This window comes from Cynocephalus volans, chromosome X (genome assembly GCF_027409185.1).
Source record: "Cynocephalus volans isolate mCynVol1 chromosome X, mCynVol1.pri, whole genome shotgun sequence".
NCBI lineage: Eukaryota > Metazoa > Chordata > Mammalia > Dermoptera > Cynocephalidae > Cynocephalus > Cynocephalus volans.
In genome coordinates, this window is record NC_084478.1 from 84,530,314 (window position 1) to 84,548,118 (window position 17,805).

At 42.6% G+C, this 17,805-nt stretch overlaps 1 long non-coding RNA gene across 1 annotated transcript; it reads right to left on the reverse strand.

Annotated features, from left to right (window-relative positions):
- Positions 1 to 1,835: 1,835 nt before the first annotated feature.
- Positions 1,836 to 12,873, reverse strand: LOC134367223 (uncharacterized). The gene is made up of 4 exons (XR_010022388.1): positions 12,616 to 12,873; positions 11,213 to 11,396; positions 5,162 to 5,243; positions 1,836 to 3,946 (listed from the first exon to the last, which is right to left on the reverse strand). It is a non-coding gene; the product is annotated as an uncharacterized LOC134367223 (long non-coding RNA).
- Between the last annotated feature and the right edge of the window lie 4,932 nt (positions 12,874 to 17,805).

Below are 17,805 nucleotides of genomic sequence, written 5' to 3' on the forward strand. Positions count from 1 at the left end.
GTGGCAAAAAAAAAAGTGGGGGGGGGGGCGGAAACGAGTAAATTTTAATAAATAGGGAAATGATTGAATTAAATTGAGGTACAGCCTTTCTGCAGATCATTTTGTGGCTATAAAAAGAGTGAAAAGAAAACAAAAAGAACAATGAGAGTGAGAACCCTATCAGCTGACTTAGAAGAAGTGCCAAGAGAACAAAGCAAGGTGTAGACACAACCCAGGTTATTAACAATGGTTACTGAGATTTCCTGAAGAAAGGAACAGGAGTAGAAAGACATTTGTAAGGTAATCTCTCAGTTCATAGACCAGATGAGAAGCTTGAAGTACAGGAAAATTCTGGCGTGCACTGGTTGGTTTATCAGCACAAGCTCATATTCCTAATCTTCTAGAAAGTGATCCTCTCACCCAGATAATTACAAGGCATAACTGAGCATATTTATAAGGCATGCCACTCTGCTAGTATTGGACTCCCTGTGGCAGATCTGGATAAATCCACTTACTACCTGTGTGAACCTGGGCGAGATACTTAACCTCTCCCTCATGTGTAAAATGGGGACAACAGCAGTACCTACATATCTCAAAGGGTTGTTCTGAAGATTAAACAGGTTAATATGTATAAAATGCTTACAACTGTGCCTCGCACAAAGGAAGCAATAAACAAATGTTGATATGTTAGCATTCTTTCCATCCAGGCTACGAAAATAGGCTCCTTCTTCAATCACCTTTTATCAAGTCTCTCCTTTCTTCGATCCACTATCATACAAACTAGGGACTGTGTAATGAGCATAGTATTGAGAAAGGGAAAGAGAACACAAGATACACACTCCAGGGGAGACTCTGAATCCCCAAGCCAAAGCCCTATTTGAGTACTCCTTTGTGTCTGATTGTCTATTTCACTGATGCCCTTTCGTTTCTATTTCCTGCTTTCAGGACTGTTTCATGAGGTTTGTAATGTGCACAGTATAAAAGAAGAAAGAAAGGGCCCTAATGGTGAAGCACCAAGGGGTCTAGCTTCAATACAACAAACATATGGACTGATGAGGAAAAAGAAAGCACAAATGTCCTATAAGATAAACTGAAGCATAGAGGGAATTGGGGGTTTAGGAAAGCCCAGCAGAACTCTACAGCTTTAAAACGTTTCCCCACGCTCCTGATCGCCTTGGCAACCACAACCCTCACACTCTGGGATGTATTTTGAGATTAGCATGGTGGTTTCAGGGATGGAACGGGTAAAAGTTCCTGTGTTGCATGTCTGACTCTTCCTGGGTGGTCTAGGTAGGCAGGGGTGCTCTCTGAATGTGTACAGGGACTAAAATTTTCCCTCCCCCCTTATTTATCTTGGTTTTGCCCCTTACCAATGTCTGAAGGTCGAGGCACACACAATATGACAGACAACAACCAGTTTTCTAGCCTTAAAAAAATTAAAAAATCTGTTATCTACAGATGGCTGAAGTACTCTAAAAGGGAAGGCCCTACTCTTCATCCTGGTCAGTGTTGACTATTGCCTTTGCCAAAATCTCTTATAATTTGATAAATAAAAAAGTATTATTTTATTACTATTTGTCTTTTTTAAAAGTACTTCTTAGATTAAACATTTTTTCCCCGCTGTTTACTGTCTATTTGGCTATCTCTTTCACTGAAATGTCTATTTGTATCCTTTGTTTTTCTATTGGGGTTATATGTTCTAAATAACTTTATTATTACCTCCTCTTCATCAAACTACTATGTCATCATTGTTTAGAATTCGAAAAATTCACAAATGCAGGAGCTGGGGGAAAAATAACTCATGATCACTCACTATTATTATTTTGGTGAATTTAATGGTTTTTTCCCAATATTATTTTCTCTATTTACAGATACTTCAGATAATTACACATACATGGACCCACACACATAATGAAATGGTGATCATAATGTTTTGAATTAATGAGCATTTTTTCACATCATGAAGAATTCTTCCAGACAATATTTCTAATGGTTGTCAAATAATCGACCTACCAAAGAGCCATACACTATCATTTAATCACTCACTCTCTTATTACACATTTAGCTGTTCCTATTTCACTGCTATTAATAAAGTACAATGACTGTCTTTGTACATAATTCTTTGGGAATGTACTTTAACTTACAAAATTAGCTATGCAATAGATATTAACCGTTTATCATGCATATTGCAAGCACTGTCCAACTTTATCATTGTATTTTGAAAATAAAATTTACTGAAAAGGTGTTGCTTTGTGTTGCTTCGCCCCCCCACGGATTTGTCACCCCACTTCCCCTGGGTGACGGAGATGCAAAGGACTACTCAAAGCCCATCTCTTCTGAGCAGTGAGAGGCCCCAAAGTGGTTAATCTCCCGCCGGAACCCTCAAGCGAGAGGGATCCCTTCCTTGGGAAATTAACACCGAATTGGGGTTCTCTTCCTGCATTTATTTTCCAGACCAGGAAATTACAGGAAGAGAACAAAGGTGGGGTTATAGTTTAACAATATAGGCTGGTAACTTTCAGTGAAACAACCCAGATGACATTCCAGTAAGGCAATTAAGTGGTCTTATCAACACAAGCTTGATCTTAGCAAACATTCCTTCTCCCTCTACAGTTTCTCAGTACCTTTACATAACAATCAGTAACTAGTCTGTCTTTGAGCCAGCAACCTGCTGTGCCACAATTCTTATCTTGCAACAAAGACTCACTAGACTGGGGAAAATTTCCTGTCCTTGCAAGGTCAATATCTGAAATTGCAAGGCTTTGGAAAACCAGGCCCTGTGAAGTACATATGCTTTTTAGTATATTCCACAAAAAGGTAATATATGACATGTATCAAAAAACAAAAAATAAGAAAAGGTATACAGTGAAAAGTGTCCCTCCCAACTTAATCTTCCATCTACCCAATTCCTACCTGCCCTCCTCACACATACAGTTGACCATTGTTATTTGTTTCTTCTGTAAACTTCAAGTGTGTGTGTGTTCAAATAAGGAGATGGCCCCCATCCATTTTTGTACAATATGTAGTATACAATATGTACTTTTCTGAACACTTTTTTTAGTTGCTTAACAATGTATCTTGTTGGTCTCCCCCTGTCAGTATACAGAATGCTTCCTCATTCTTTTTCATAGCTTTGCTGTATAATTTATCTAATGACAGACGTTTGGTTTTGCTATTACAAACAATGCTGCAGTGAACAACCTGGCACATATGTTATTTCAAACGTGTATAAATACTGGTGTGTCTGTGAGATAAATTTCCAGAGGTGAAATTGCCGGGTTAGAGGCTTTACGCGTTCATAATTTGCTAGACTTCCTAAACTGTCTTCAAAGGGTGTACCAGATCATATTGTCACCAACAATGCATAGGAGTTTCCCATAGCCTTGCTAACAGAGCACTTTATGAAACTTTTGCGGGTTCTTTTGTTGTTGTTGTCGTCATTACAATTGGTGAAAAAATCATCACGTCTTTTATTTTTATTTACGGGCTTCCAGTTTAAGAAGGCCTTTGATGAACAGTCCTTGATGCTACCTCCCCCAGCTTCTGACAAAAATACCTAAGACGACCCAGAAGAGGAGAAAAGTTTACAGCAACCCCTGAAAAGTAAGACTGACAAGGAACCTATTGCCAGAATGTGTGAAACATTCCCATTAACTCTAAAGTAAGTAATGTAGCTTCCAATTACTGAATACTTACCATATGTGGCGGAAAGTATATGTGTGTGTGCATGCACGTGCGCACACACACGCTTCTCCCTCAGGACTCTTCACAAAGATCCTGTGAGTATGTAGTATTACGAGACATATTTGACAAGTGAAGAAACTCTGGCTCAGAAAGCTGAAGTGACTTACTTGCTTAAGGCCATACGACAGGCACAGCTGAGGTTCAAACAACAGGCCTTCCAGATTCCAAACTGGAACTCTTTTCAATATCCCATAAGCTTTATTCGTCTCTCAGTCTTTGACTCCTGGTTCAGGAACAGAAGAATTATACCAATCAGAAATTTTGCCAACTCTCTCAAACTTTATGAGTACTGATTTCCGAGGTAGTTCAAGATGTGTTTCCTTCTGTTCCTTCTCACCTATACTAGCTTCCTTTCTATAGCCATGGAGAAACTAGAACTTGCAAACTCAAAGTGTATGTGCAAGATGGGAGGCTGGATGTAGAAGTGACAATAGGGATGCAGCTGGTGGCCTGTTGCATCCTGGCAGGTGGACAAGATGGATCCAATATAATAATAATGGTTAATATTCATTGAGCTTTTACAGTGGTCAGGGACTTTGCTAAGTGTTTTCCAGCGCTAGTTCGTTATAACAGCTTGATGGGGTGGGTACTGTTACTACCCCCTCATTATAGATGAGGAAGCTGAAACTTGAAGAGGTTAAATTACTTGCCCTGATCAGCTAAAGATAAGTGGAGCTAGGACGTTTTGTAAAAAAGATCTTTTCTCTGGGAGTCAGGAGACCTCTGTGATACTGCTGCTAGTTTACTTTATGGTTTTGTACAAGTGGCTGCCTCTTTCCCTGCTTCAGTGTCCCAATCTGCAAATTGTTTCCTTCTGTGACTTCTCTGAGACTCTAAGGTCACTGGCGGTGGACCTTGGAATCTGGAATTTGGAGGGGCAGTCTAGCATAGATGGGACTGGAAGGGAACACAAAATTTATTTGCCCAAGACACTGGCAAACCAGCTGCACCATGACAACCTCCATATGCCTTTGCCCTGCAAATTACGTTTTATGGAAAAACAGAATTAAAAGATAATAAGAATCTTTCCATGAACTTTCTGAAGAACCCCTCGTATGCTCTTTTCAAATGTTGAAGCAGGGCAAAGGCATATGGAGGTACAAAGGCAAAGATCGGAAGAGGACAGTCATCTGGATAGGCCCGAGGAAGGTGCTGAGGAAATTCGGTGGATTGGTATGGAGAGAGAAAACCAGAGATGGACGGCCACAAGGGTGATGATTGTTGTTTTCTACAAAGGACCCAGTAGATAGTCTCACAGCTTTTTTTTCTGGCAGGCAATACAGATGCGTTAGGATGAAAGGTATTTGTCATCACCAATCCAGTGGCCTGAGCTTGGGCTGGTGATTGTATTTCTCCGCAGATCAGTCTGTTTTCTGTTGCTCATAACGGAACACTGGAAACTGGGTAATTTACTTAAAAAATGAAATTTATTTCTTACAGTCTTGGAGGACAGGACGTCCAAAATCCAGGAGTCATATCTGATGAGGGCCTCCTTCTTGGTGGGAACTCCCTACAGAGTCCTGTAGTGATGCAGAATATCACATGGTGAGAACAGCCAGAGCCACCAGTCTACACCCATGGTAACCCATTAAACCATTAACCCATTACTCCATGAATGGATTAATCCATTCATAAGAGCACAGTACTCATGATCTAATCACCTCTTAAAGACCCCACCTTTCAACATTCCAAGATTGAGAATCAAGCTCCCAACATGAGCTTTGGAGGGGACAAATATAAAACCCATAGCAGATGGTTAGCAAGAATTTAGCATTGACCAGACAGGTACGCCAGCCATGCTACTGGTGGGAAGTGTAGCAACATACATACCAGTTGAGGATATGATTGGCAGATATGAGGGTACTTCCAAAAGTTTGGGGAAAAACAGAATTAAAAGATAATAAGAATCTTTCCATGAACGTTTTGAAGACCATTCGTATGCTTTCTCCAAATGTTGGCATGAAGAAGGAGTGAGCAGACTTAGAGAGCCATGATATCTTGCCATCAAAAGGTAAAAAGGAAAAAAAAAAAAAAATCTGTGGCTCTGGTCATGTATCACGTAGCTCAATCACCCCAGAAACAGAAGATTTTATTAAATGTAGAAGGCAATTCCAGTTTGACTAGGGCAGAGTGAGTGAAGGGACGGGGGGTGGGGGAGGTGGGGGAACAAAGTGTAGGAAAGGAAGCCAGAGAGGTAGCCAGGGATTAACTCCTGTACCGGAGGGCTTTCAGCTGAGGAATTACCAAGCTCACAAAATACATCCACACAAAGAATTCAAAGAACTAAAAAGCATGTTGGGTGAGGAAATCAAGTCCAAATTAGAATGAGGAAGTCTAATCAGATGACTGATTCGAACACAAAGCGCATTGTCATAAGGTTCTACGCACTGACTACCAGTTGGCCACAGGTGTGGATCTAAGTTTTCTAGCTACCAAAACATAAAGAGGGAAATGGGATCCCCTGCAGGACTCACAGTGTCCCTGAGATCAATTAACTGCTCAGAAGTAGCAACTATACTTTTTCCCTGAGACGAGTTTCTCCCACGAGTCATCCTAGGGAGAACACTGTGTAATGAGTGAAATTCCTCTTCCACAAGGTGATTCACTGAGATTTTTTTTTTTTTTTTTTTTTTTTTTTTTACAGCACGTTCAGTGTGAGCACAGTTAAGCAAAAGTAGCTTGTTTCCTTCCTCTCACCGCCAGCAGCAAATTGCTTGTGAAAAATGTTCATTTATTTATGGGTGTCTTAATGCATTTTCTTTGCTTGTGTGTTTTGCTGTTTGGTATGTTATTTACTGTCTGTGTTTGTTTCTCAGGGTTATTTACCCTTTGCCTGTTACATGCGTTAGGAATATTTTTCTTTGAGAGAAACATAATTCTGTGGGGGACATAAACATCTCACTCTTATTCTTCACTGGATCAAAAAAATATTGAGTAAAAACAGATGACGTCGGTAATATATATTTATTCATTCAGCAGACATTCAGGGAGCACCTACTACAAGCCAGTCACTATAGGGATGAATTAGTGAACAATTGGACACACATTCTCAAAACAAAACCAACAACAAAACCCAGCAGCTTTGTAGAGCTGACCTTCTGGTGGGCAGAAACAAGCAAACAACCATAACAAGGAAAGAAGTATGTTAAAAGAAGAAAATGCATTCAAGAAAGAACAACAACAAAAAAAGCAGGGTAAATGAAAATTGTGTGTGTTTGGGCGGGGGTGGGGGTGGCATCTGAAATAAGATGTTTAGGGGTGAGCCACACTGAAAGATGACATTCAGTCCAAGACATGAGAGAGATGAGGGAGGTAACCATGCAGACATCTGGGGAAAGAATGCTCCAGGCAGAAAGAACAGAGTGCAAAAGCCCCTACTCTAGGAGCAACAAGGAGGTCCCCACAGCCAGAGAGGAATGAGAAAGGAGGAGAGGACTAAGAGATAAGGTAAGAGAGGTAACTAGTGCCCAAACCACGTACGGCCTCACAGGCAATTGTAGAAATTCTCGATTTACCCTGAATGAAACGAGAGCTGTTGGTTTTGAGCAGAGGCATTATATGATCTGACCGTATGTTTTAACAGCATTACTCTGGCTGCTAGATTATCAGTGGGGGCGACGGGGAGGGTGAAGCAGGGAAAGAGTCAGGAAACAATTCCCGTAATCCAGGGGAAAACCGATGGTGGCTTGGTACGGGGCAGTAGCAGTGGAGGTGGTGAGAAGTGGTCAGCTGTCAGATTCTGGATTTATTTTGACGAGAGAGCTCACAGGATTTCTGGACAGATGCAAAATGAGGGGTGAGTAAAAGGGCGGAGTGAAGGATCACCCTCAAGGCTATGCCATGAACGACTGGAAGGGTAAGAGTTGCTGTTACCTGCGACGGGGAATACTGCAGGTGAAGAAGGTTTATAAGGGAAGATGTGAGAGTTCAATCTTGGGCTTGTTAATTTGGGCTGACTCTTACGCAATTTTCTCAATGAATTCGAAAGGAAGGTCACCAATCAAGAGCGAGGGTGGGGGTGGGAGGGTGGAGGCAGTATTGAAGGCCTGAAGAGAGAAAAAAGGCTGTGAAATAGAAGGGAGGGCAGGGATGGAGGCATGAGAGAAATGAGTAGTTTGATGATTTGGACTAAAAACCTGGCAGAAAGATGTTTTAGTTTAAATAGATAGAGATACTAGGTATTCCAAGATCGGGTAGTGTTCACTCTTTATGACCCAGTCAGAAAACTGTGGCTTTTGCTGGCCTTCCAGTCTCTGAACACAGGTTTGCTCTTGCTGGAGAGGGTGGCATGGATAGGTCCAAGTGAGGAAATAAGTTATCTGTGTTTACTCTTACTTCTTCAGTCATGCTGAAGAGGCACAGACAGGCCAAAGACATAATAGGATAGGACACACTCCATCCGGACTTCTGACTTATGCAAAACTGCACTTTGAGTTTTGCTTACAGAGAAAGAGCTCACGCAATTAGGTAATTTGACCCAAATCTGAAAGTGAGAGACAGGCCAGAAAGGGCATTCAGAGGATGAAAAGGGACAGCAGTAAGCCTCACTATCTTATATCCAATGGGACATGAGTAGGGGCTGGCTTATGAACAAGTTCCAAAGCTCTGCTGGCCTGCTTGGTCCAAACTGCTGTATGGATATTTACACCTCCTCCAGAGTGCTTCATTCTAGACCCCGATGCCAGTATTAAGGGACTAAGAGCCACGCTATATCTAGAAGAGGAAAGAAAGCTCTACCTATCGCCAGTCTAAGTATGTCAGACAGTGGGAATTTATACCCTTCCCTCAAACCGGAACTTCTTTTAAACCAGGCAAACACAGAAAATCTCTTGGGGGGGGGGGGGGGAGCGGGGAAGCGAGAGAGCGAGAGAGCGAGAGAGTATGTGTGTGTCTATGGATATGTATAAATACGTATGATGTATGGATGTTTCTTCCAGAAGGGGCCTCCCTCAAATCTTCTTACTTATGGGTTGGCTGATGGCAAATTACATGCAGAGGTGGCTGAAACATACTTAAACTTGGGCCTATAAGCAAACCCCACACGCAGTGTATCAAACAAACTGTCTCCCCAATTTCCCAAGGAATTTGAAGCTGTGGCTGCAAAGCAGCCTCGAAAAGCGACTCCCACTTCCCCTCCGCCACTAACCTAAACCGAAGCCAGGTACCTGGGTCCGCAGGTGGAGAGGAAGCCTTCCCCACCAGTTCCTCAGTGAGTAGGAGATTATATCTAGGATCCCACTGATTCTGCTCAGATTCTACTCCTGCCTCTATGCAGTACACCAGGCAGTGTCCTCTTTCATGCCACCACCAGATGGAGATACTCTACCTCCCTTTTACCTGAGTTTCATTTGCCAGGGAGGCTGAACATTCCACAACAATTCTGATCCCTCCCCCACAGCTCCTGGCATCGCACAGAGAATCATACGGACGCTTCTGTCTGCCTGCACTGCTGTGAACTACAGCAGTGGCCAACCTGAGTTTCATGTAGCCACTGAACCTCAATGAGGACAATTTTAATACCTGACCATTGGTGGGCTGTATCCTGGTGGCGGCTACAAGAGCTACACTTTTGGATACTGGTTACCTCACATATTCTACAGAGGTCTTAAAGGGCTGGAACCTATGAAGTTCTAATTTTAGAAACACTTCAGCCAAGAGGGCCGGGGATTTAAGGAGCAGCATCTCACACTCCTGTACTGTCTGGCCCAAAATAAGGATATCCTGAGGGCATACTACCTCCTCCTGGTGTACGTGTTACTTGTCACCCTCTCCACGAGGTTCGGGAAGATAAAAGGGGCCATGGAGATGCCTGGGCACCCTTTCCATTCAACACAGCAGCCCTCCACCCCCACCCCTGCCACTGGTCAAATACAATCTGTTTTCTGCTTGTCCTCATTTGCCACAGATACAAGAAATGCACCCCAAACATTTTAAACGGTGAACAGGTAGCTTCCTAGCAAGCGATCTCATATGTCTTAGAAACCAGCAATGTGTGCTCTTTAGTTGGAGTTTCTTTAGCAACAAAGAACGTATGGCATTTTCCAAATACAAATTTCTTAGGGCTCCTACGCATACACATTTGGAGAGGCACACTGGCCTTCTTAATCAGTAGTTTGGTAATCAGATCATCCAAGTAGTTCACTCAGAACAAAGCAATCCCCTCCAATATTTCAGAAAATTATTTTAAGTTATTGAAGATGATCATGTGCTGCCGCTCCCCTTGGCCCAATTAGCACATCTCATCTCATTCAGGCAGAGAATACTCGGAGACCGCCCCTCAGCTCTCCTTCCACTCAAAAAAGAGAGCTTCCGAGTGAAATCTGTCGGGACTCAGCTTTTCTGGAATGATGCTCAGAAGGAGGGAACAGGGTCTGGCACTTGAGTTCTCTCTTTATCACCTTTATGTTCGGGCAAGTATTTGAAAAAGATAAACAGAGTGGGGGCAATTAAGAATCCTATAGCCTGCCCACTTTCAGAAATCAGGACTTTAAAGAGGCTAAAACTTCACTTAGTCAATAGCTCTGCTCACCTAAGACACACAATAGTGCGGTATAGCACAGAGCCTTGGCACTCAAAGTATGGTCCACGGACCAGCCCATGAATCAGAACTCTGCATGCGATATATAAGCACATCAGAATTTGGAAAGTTCAGCTCCAGTGGTTAAGAGCTGGGGCACTGGCTAAAGCAGTGGTTCTCAAATTTGAGTGTTCATCAGAATCACCTGAAAGGTGTCTGAAAACACAGATGGCTGGGCCCTGACCCCAGAGTTTCTGATTCAGTAGGTCCGAGATTTGCATTTCTAACAATTTCCCAGGTGATGCTGATGCTGCTGGTCTGGGGACCTCACTTGCAGAAACACTGGGCTACAGACAACACTGGACTGAAACCATGGCTGTATGTGTTTAATCTCAGGTAAATCGCTTAAACTTTCTAAGCCTTGGTTTCTTCATATGTAAATTGGAAATAATCAAAGTACCAGTGTTCCCACGTTACTGTGAAGATTAAATGAGGGAATATGGAGAAAGCCCTGAATGGATACAGGCAATTATTATTATTTGTGGATCAGAACATACTATGGCAGACATTTCATCCTCCTCTAACCTCCCCCTTCCCCTGTCTCTACAGGGAATTCTGTCCCCAAAATAATGTAGCTAAACTATATGCGAAGTACGGATAATCTTAAATCTCAGTATTCAACACACAGAGAACGAATCCTGTCAAGGCCCGTACTGGGAGAAAAGGCAGGGGCTGATCGTAGAAAGAACTGAAGTCACAGTCAACTGCAACCTACCACCCAACACAACAGGGCAAAGCCTTGCCGCCGCCCTGGACTAAACCAACTGGGTGTCCTCGATATTCCAACTCAAGGCAAGTAGGTAGGTGCCTTCTAACAGGGCATCAGGAACTCTTTCCAGTCTCTACCTTATACTACAGCAACCCACCTGCCAGTCCCACCCTCTCCTGCCCACCCCCCCTTCCCCCACCTACTTAGTCCATTCTCCTCGCTTCCGCTTCGTCTAGTTACACTTCTTTTGCCTCAGATCCGATTTTCTCAGGTCATTTGGTCAAGGATCCCTGGATATTAGCTTGGACTGTCAAACCCTGGATCTTATTATAGCCATTCTTTCAGGAGGCTTATTTTGGGGATCTCCCTTCACTGGGCACCCCGCACCTACAAAAGGAGAACCACAGTTAGTGGTGGGTCTATAGCTTTTCAACTCCCCTCTTTCCTCCAGACCAGGCATGACTGAGAGGATCCTATTGCTGTCCACCAGAGAATATGCATTTTTTCTTTTCTTTTCTTTTCTTCTAACTCAATGTATGAGGCTGTTATCATAGTTTCACCTTTATGCTGAGCCACAGGATTCCTTAAAATTTCACAGTCCTGGTCACTTGTGCCAATTCTATGAAGCCTCCAAAACTACGTAGGACATACTGTACTGTGGGGCCCATTCCAAACTCTTATCCAGAATTAAAATTCCACTGGCTTTCCACTGATAACTACTGGAGGTCCTCCTGTGACACACTCCTCCATTACAGCAAAGCAAAGCCCCATAGTGACCTAACCTGGAAGGATAAGATCCCAGGACCTCTAGAGAAAGGAGGCCAGAAGGGAACCAGGCTTCCTCACCCTCTGGACTCTTTGGAATTCAGTGGAAAGAGGCCTTTAACCTAGGTGCTCAAAAACCCTAACCTAACAGCTTTTGTTGTCCACGCTGTAGTGCTGGCACTTCCCGATCCCACTAAGCCCTTCTATTGGAATTTTCCATTCTGATGCTACTTTTGAGAGTCTAGGAGCAACTGCAGGGAATGACGCAGCAAACATATCTATATTTTGTGGTAATCTAAATCTCTGTTAATAAGGCATGGGACAATGTAAAAACAGGAAGAAGCCTTCACCCTTATCAAGGTCATCAAAGCCTTGCAGGACCATTCCTACTGTCTTCGACTGTCATTTCTGGAAGAGGCCGAAGCTGACCACCTAGTCTCTCTAAATCGGTATACATCCACCGCATTTCTTTGTCATATCAACTCCGTTTTATTTCCTTACTACCACTTGTCACTCTCTGAAATTAAGTCGATAATTTGCTTATTGTCTGTCTCCACCCACTAGAATGAATCGTCCCTGAGAACGGGGCCCTTGCGTCCTTATGTGTCTTGGGTCCCCAGGGTCTAAAACTGTGTCTGGTACGTAACGGATGCTCAACGAGTGAGTATTTGTTTCATGAGTGAACGGATGTATGGATGGCTGGGTGGATGACGCCCTTAGAAGGGGCTCCGGGGCTAGCTGGCTTTCTCTTTCTCCCACTCGAGCACCTAGGCCCTGACCCACAAAGTAAAGGAACCGGAGAAACTTCCCGCCAAATAGCTTTAAGGCAGAGAGGACACACCTGGCTTGGGAATTCCGTACAGCCCTAATGTGCATGCCCACGCAGGACGCAGCGTGTCCATCTTCGCCTTACTCCTCGAGATGACTCTTAGAAAGGGTCCGAGGACTAACGTCTTCCTCCTCCTCACTCTCGTTCCTCCCAGTAATGTCCGCTACCACGGGAACAGAAGAAAGCGTCCACAAAATAAATTCAGGCGGTGGGTACGAAGGAGCGGGCCTAATCCCGTACAGCTCTGACAAACACGTCCACACTTCCCATCAGCCGCCGCGCTCCGTCCCCGGAGCGGACGCGCTTGAACACCGGGAACTTCCGGCTGCTGTTGCTGTGGTTTCGGGGGCGGAACCTCAGGAGACCGCCCGCCTGGCAACTGCAAATCAACTTCCGGGGCACCCCCCCTCGCTGCTTGGTGGGCTCCCTGCCCAGACTGCTGTCGCTTCCCCCTTTCCGTTTATCTTGTTCAGGTCCCTCACTGGACTACTCCGGGTCTAAAGAGCAGAAGTCGGGCGGCAAAGCGAATGGCCTCCCAGACCTTGTTCGGCGCTCGGTGAAAGTTTGGCCGTTTGGTGGCAGTATGAGTCCACAAAAGCGCTAGCTCCGCTCTTCCCCCGCCCTTCGCGTATAGAAAAACGCGCTGGAGAGTCAAAACAGACTACAGAGGCACAGCTCTTTTGGGGGCTGCCTTGTGGCTCTCACTCTTTCTTTCCTTAAATCTCTGCGCCAATGCGATAGCCAGAAGAGTGACGGAAGAATTATTTTGAATGCGAGCTCCTTTGATTACTACCCTGCTCGTAAACTTCCGCGTGTCCGCAATTTTTTTTTTTTTTTTTTTTTTTTTTAATGACATAGTTCCAAGGCTCCTGCAGGGACTATTTTGTTTTTTTCTTGATTGTATTGAGTGTACATATTTGTGGGATACACAGTCGAATTTCAAATTCAATACACGTACACAATACGTGATGGTTAAATCAGGGTAGTAAGGAAATTCGTCATTATTAAGTTTAATCATTTATTTGTGATGAGAACATTCCATAATGTGGAGCTGTTAATCTTTTTCTTGGCGCCAATTGTCTAGCTCCAAGCCAACTGGGTCAATTGTTGAGCTAGGGCTGGGTCTGGAGCTCACAGACCCCTCAAGCCCATTCACAGACTGGGTCACAAACCCTTCATACACCAGGCTGGGTCACCAGACGCCTTCACACAGGTCTATGAGCTAGGTGACAGGCCAAAATATCCTTGGAAGCCATAAGTTGAAAAGCATGGCTGCCCGGGCGGATGCCCAAGGCAGACAGACGCCTGCCCACCTGTTTCACTAAAACTCGCGCTTTCTCTCTCTCTCTCTCTCTCTCTCTCTCTCTCTCTCTCTCAAGAAAACAAGAAAACAAGAATAGCGACAAAGGCTGGCATGCGCACTAGCTACACACACAAACACACACACACACACACACACACACACACACACACACACAGTTCGCTTACAATGGATGTGCTAAACCACACCCAATGGGACCTAGAAAACAAGAATAGCGACAAAGGCTGGCATGCGCACTAGCTACACACACACACACACACACACACACACACACACACACACACACACACACACACACACACACACACACAGTTCGCTTACAATGGATGTGCTAAACCACACCCAATGGGACCTAGGCGAGGGCCCTGACCAAACTATTCTATTTTCCCCACACATGACCTCTCTTCTAGCCATTTGATAACATGCATTAAATTAATTATATAAGCCTAAATCGATTGTAAAGCAATCGAACTTATTTTTCCTATCTAGTTGTTTTGTGTCCATTGTCCATCCTCTCACTATCCTTCCTCTGTTTCCCCTTTTTGCCTCTAATAACAGAAAGTTTGCTCTCATCATCTGAATGTTCTTTATTTAAACAATATTTATTTATTATATATGTATATATATTTTGCTCACCCATATAAGAGAGAACATGCGGTATTTCTCTTTTTGATCCTTAACACATTTCATGTTTAACTTAACACAGTTTTCTCCAACCTAATTCATGTTGCTGGGAATGGCAGAATTTTAGTCTTTTTTATACCTGAGTAGTATTCCATTGTGTATATATACAACCTTTTTTGTTATCCAGGTGTCCGTTGATTGACATTTTTTTAAAAATATTTTTTTTGGGGGGAAGTATTTATTTTATTTTCTTCCTTTTACATGAACTAATTTCAGTTATGCATAAAAGTTATAGCAATAGTACATGAAGTTCCCATATACCCTTTACCCAAATTCCCCAGTTTTTTTTTCTTCAAAATTTTATTTTGTCAATATACAATATTGTTGATTATTGTGGCCAATTACCGAAACCTCCCTCCCTCAAAACAATGTCCTTTCTGTTTGCTTTTCCTATCAACTTCAAGAAATTGTAATTGTTGTGTCTTCTTCTCTCCCCACCCTCCGCCCCCGGTTTTTTTGTGTATTTATTTATTTTTAGCTCCTACAAATAAGTGAGAACAGGTGATATTTCTCTTTCTGTGCCTGACATGTTTCACTTAATATAATTCTCTCTAGGTCCTTCCATGTTGTTGTAAATGGCAGTATTTCATTCTTTTTTATAGCTGAGTAGTATTCCATTGTGTAGATGTACCACATTATCTGTATCCACTCATCCGATGATGGACATTTGGGCTGGTTCCAACTCTTGGCTATTGTAAAGAGTGCTGCGATGAACACTGGGGAACAGGTATACATTCGAGTTGATGATTTCCATTCCTCTGGGTATATTCCCAGCAGTGGGATAGCTGGGTCATATGGTAGATCTATCTGCAATTGTTTGAGGAACCTCCATACCATTTTCCATAGAGGCTGCACCAATTTGCAGTCCCACCAACAATGTATGAGAGTCCCTTTTTCTCCGCAACCTCGCCAGCATTTATCATTCAGAGACTTTTGGATTTTAGCCATCCTAACGAGTGAGATGGATTACAGTGTGGTTTTGATTTGCATTTCCCGAATGCTGAGTGATGTTCAGCATTTTTTAATATGTCTGTTAGCCATTCGTATATTTTCCTTTAAAAAATGCCTGTTTAGCTCTTTTGCCCATTTTTTAATTGGGTTGCTTGTTTTTTTCTTGTAAAGTTGTTTCAGTTCCTTGTATATTCTGGATATTAATCCTTTGTCCAATGCATATTTTGCAAATATTTTCTCCCACTCTGTTGGTTGTCTTTTAACTCTGTTAATTGTGTCTTTTGCTGTGCAGAAGCTTTTTAGTTTGCTATAATCCCATTTGTTTATTTTTCCTTTGGTTGCCCATGCTTTTGGGGTCATATTCATGAAGTCTCTGTCCAGTCCTACTTCCTGAAGTGTTTCTTCTATTTTTCCTTTAAGAAGTTTTATTGTTTCAGGGTGTATATTTAATTCTTTAATCCATTTTGAGTTGATTTTGGTATGTGGTGAGAGGTATGGGTCTAGTTTCATTCTCCTGCATATGAATATTCAGTTCTCCCAGCACCATTTGCTGAAGAGGCAGTCTCCTCCCCAGTGTATAGGCTTGGTGCCTTTGTCAAAGATCAGAGGATGTAGGTGTGTGGGTTGATTTCTGGATTCTCTATTCTATTCCATTGATCAGTGGGTCTGTTTTTATGCCAGTATCATGCTGTTATGGTTAATATAACTTTGTAGTTTGGTTTAAAGTTAGGTAGTGTTATGTCTCCAACTTTATTATTATTATTTTTTGATTGACATTTAGATTGGTTCCAACTCTTGGCTATTGTAATAGAGCTGTGATGAACATGGGAGTGCATGTATCCCTTTAACTTGATGATTTCCATTCCTTTGGCTGCATACCTGGAAGAGGGACTGTTGTGTCATATGGTGGTTCTAACTGTAGATGTTTGAGAAACCTCCATTCTGTTTTCCATAATGGTTTCACCAATTTGCAGTCCCACCAACAGTGTAGGAGGGTTTCCCTTTCATTGCATTCTCACCAGCATTTGTTATTCTTTGTCTTCTTTATATTAGCCAGTCTAAGTGGGGTGAAATATCTCAATGTGGTTTTGATTTGCATTTCCCCCATGATTAGTGACATAGAGCATTTTTCCAAGTACCTTTTGGCCATTTGTATGTTTTCCTTAGAAAAATGTCTGTTCAGATACTTTGACAGTTTTTAAACAGATTTTTTTTTTCTATAAAGTTCTTTCGATTCCTCATATTTGCAGACTAAAAGTATCAGGATACTAGGTGACTTATATAGTATGATCCCCATAAGAAATGACAAGGTGAAATGCTTTCAAATGCATTTTGTGACCAGCTTTTAATGAGTGCGAAATATTAAAACCAGCTGCATAAAACATGTTCCTAGTTAGTAAGAGCCAATACATGAAGATGTGAGTGGACATTCCTGGATAATGAAGTTGGTATGTTATTAACCTTTTTCGTCTTTTCTAAGCTTGCAACACTAACATACTCAGCATTTTGAAATTCATTTAATAAAAAACAAAAAATGACATGGTTCCTAGGCTCCTCCAGGGATTATTTGTTTTTTATTAAAGGAGTTTTAGTGAAACAGGTGGGCAGGCGTCTGTCTGCCTTGGGCATCCGCCCGGGCAGCCATGCTTTTCAACTTATGGCTTCCAAGGATATTTTGGCCTGTCACCTAGCTCATAGACCTGTGTGAAGGCGTCTGGTGACCCAGCCTGGTGTATGAAGGGTTTGTGACCCAGTCTGTGAATGGGCTTGAGGGGTCTGTGAGCTCCAGACCCAGCCCTAGCTCAACAATTGACCCAGTTGGCTTGGAGCTAGACAATTGGCGCCAAGAAAAAGATTAACAGCTCCACATTATGGAATGTTCTCATCACAAATAAATGATTAAACTTAATAATGACGAATTTCCTTACTACCCTGATTTAACCATCACGTATTGTGTACGTGTATTGAATTTGAAATTCGACTGTGTATCCCACAAATATGTACACTCAATACAATCAAGAAAAAAACAAAATAGTCCCTGCAGGAGCCTTGGAACTATGTCATTAAAAAAAAAAAAAAAAAAAAAAAAAAATTGCGGACACGCGGAAGTTTACGAGCAGGGTAGTAATCAAAGGAGCTCGCATTCAAAATAATTCTTCCGTCACTCTTCTGGCTATCGCATTGGCGCAGAGATTTAAGGAAAGAAAGAGTGAGAGCCACAAGGCAGCCCCCAAAAGAGCTGTGCC